The following is a 2,928-nucleotide window of genomic DNA, read 5'->3' as shown; positions in this document are numbered from 1 at the left end:
TGGCGGTGCCCGCGTGTCCACCTGCCGGCCGGGCCTCCCCCACTCGCGACCTGTGCCGCCGAGCCGCCGGCGCGCGCGCATCGCCCGGCTGTCAGGGAGTCTGCCCCTCCACCCCTCCTTCCCCAACTCGGCCGCAGAGCCGCCAGGAGCCGCGGGTCGACGAGCCCGACGGGGCTCTATCCCCTCCCCCCACTTCCCTGACTCTGCCGCCGAGCCGGCGGTGCCCGCGTGTCCACCTGCCGGCCGGGCCTCTCGCACTCGCGATCTCTGGTGACGAGACGCCAGCGCGCGCGCGTCGCCCGCCTGGCTTGGAATCCGCCCCTCCCCCTCCTTCCCTCACTCTGCCGCCGAGCTGGCGCTGCCCGCGGGTCCACCTGCCGGCCGGTGCTCCCATACACGCGACCTCTGGTCACGAGCCGCCGGCGCGCGCGCGTCGCCCGGCTGTCTAGGTGTCTGCCCCTCCCCCCCCTTTCCTCACTCTGCCGCCGAGCTGGCGGTGCCCGCGTGTCCACCTGCCGGCCGGGCCTCCCCCACTCGCGACCTGTGCCGCCGAGCCGCCGGCGCGCGCGCATCGCCCGGCTGTCAGGGAGTCTGCCCCTCCCCCCCTCCTTCCCCAACTCGGCCGCAGAGCCGCCAGGAGCCGCGGGTCGACGAGCCCGACGGGGCTCTATCCCCTCCCCCCACTTCCCTGACTCTGCCGCCGAGCCGGCGGTGCCCCCGTGTCCACCTGCCGGCCGGGCCTCTCGCACTCGCGACCTCTGGTGACGAGCCGCCAGCGCGCGCGCGTCGCCCGGCTGTCGAGGTGTCTGCCCCGCCCCCCCTTTCCTCACTCTGCCGCCGAGCTGGCGGTGCCCGCGTGTCCACCTGCCGGCCGGGCCTCCCCCACTCGCGACCTGTGCCGCCGAGCCGCCGGCGCGCGCGCATCGCCCGGCTGTCAGGGAGTCTGCCCCTCCCCCCCTCCTTCCCCAACTCGGCCGCAGAGCCGCCAGGAGCCGCGGGTCGACGAGCCCGACGGGGCTCTATCCGCTCCCCCCACTTCCCTGACTCTGCCGCCGAGCCGGCGGTGCCCGCGTGTCCACCTGCCGGCCGGGCCTCTCGCACTCGCGATCTCTGGTGACGAGACGCCAGCGCGCGCGCGTCGCCCGCCTGGCTTGGAATCCGCCCCTCCCCCTCCTTCCCTCACTCTGCCGCCGAGCTGGCGGTGCCCGCGGGTGCACCTGCCGGCCGGTGCTCCCCTACACGCGACCTCTGGTCACGAGCCGCCGGCGCGCGCGCGTCGCCCGGCTGTCTAGGTGTCTGCCCCTCCCCCCCCTTTCCTCACTCTGCCGCCGAGCTGGCGGTGCCCGCGTGTCCACCTGCCGGCCGGGCCTCCCCCACTCGCGACCTGTGCCGCCGAGCCGCCGGCGCGCGCGCATCGCCCGGCTGTCAGGGAGTCTGCCCCTCCCCCCCTCCTTCCCTAACTCGGCCGCAGAGCCGCCAGGAGCCGCGGGTCGACGAGCCCGACGGGGCTCTATCCCCTCCCCCCACTTCCCTAACTCTGTCGACGAGCTGCGGGTGCCCGCGGGGCCACCTGCGACCGGGGCTCTCCCACTCGCGACCTCGCCCGCCGAGCCGCCAGCGCGCGCCCGTCGCCCGGCTGTCAGGCTGTCGGCCCCTCCCCCGCTCCTCCCCTCACTCTGCCGCCCAGCTGGCGTTGCCCGCGGGCACCTGCCGGCCGGGCCTCTCCCACTGGCGACCTCGCCCGCCCAGCCGCCAGCGCGCGCCCGTCGCCCGCCTGGCAGTGCCCGCGGGTCGACCAGCCGGACGGGGCTCTATCCCCTCCCCCCCTTCCCTAACGCTGCCGACGAGCTGCGGGTGCCCGCGTGTCCACCTGCCGGCCTGGCCTCTCGCACTCGCGACCTCTGGTGACGAGCCGCCAGCGCGCGCGCGTCGCCCGGCTGTCGAGGTGTCTGCCCCGCCCCCCCTTTCCTCACTCTGCCGCCGAGCTGGCGGTGCCCGCGTGTCCACCTGCCGGCCGGGCCTCCCCCACTCGCGACCTGTGCCGCCGAGCCGCCGGCGCGCGCGCATCGCCCGGCTGTCAGGGAGTCTGCCCCTCCCCCCCTCCTTCCCCAACTCGGCCGCAGAGCCGCCAGGAGCCGCGGGTCGACGAGCCCGACGGGGCTCTATCCCCTCCCCCCACTTCCCTGACTCTGCCGCCGAGCCGGCGGTGCCCGCGTGTCCACCTGCCGGCCGGGCCTCTCGCACTCGCGATCTCTGGTGACGAGACGCCAGCGCGCGCGCGTCGCCCGCCTGGCTTGGAATCCGCCCCTCCCCCTCCTTCCCTCACTCTGCCGCCGAGCTGGCGCTGCCCGCGGGTCCACCTGCCGGCCGGTGCTCCCATACACGCGACCTCTGGTCACGAGCCGCCGGCGCGCGCGCGTCGCCCGGCTGTCTAGGTGTCTGCCCCTCCCCCCCCTTTCCTCACTCTGCCGCCGAGCTGGCGGTGCCCGCGTGTCCACCTGCCGGCCGGGCCTCCCCCACTCGCGACCTGTGCCGCCGAGCCGCCGGCGCGCGCGCATCGCCCGGCTGTCAGGGAGTCTGCCCCTCCCCCCCTCCTTCCCCAACTCGGCCGCAGAGCCGCCAGGAGCCGCGGGTCGACGAGCCCGACGGGGCTCTATCCCCTCCCCCCACTTCCCTGACTCTGCCGCCGAGCCGGCGTTGCCCCCGTGTCCACCTGCCGGCCGGGCCTCTCGCACTCGCGACCTCTGGTGACGAGCCGCCAGCGCGCGCGCGTCGCCCGGCTGTCGAGGTGTCTGCCCCGCCCCCCCTTTCCTCACTCTGCCGCCGAGCTGGCGGTGCCCGCGTGTCCACCTGCCGGCCGGGCCTCCCCCACTCGCGACCTGTGCCGCTGAGCCGCCGGCGCGCGCGCATCGCCCGGCTGTCAGGGAG

This window comes from Giraffa tippelskirchi, chromosome 8 (genome assembly GCF_054371585.1).
Source record: "Giraffa tippelskirchi isolate mGirTip1 chromosome 8, T2T-mGirTip1v1.2.pri, whole genome shotgun sequence".
In the NCBI taxonomy this organism is placed as follows: domain Eukaryota; kingdom Metazoa; phylum Chordata; class Mammalia; order Artiodactyla; family Giraffidae; genus Giraffa; species Giraffa tippelskirchi.
This window is presented reverse-complemented; position numbering follows the sequence as displayed.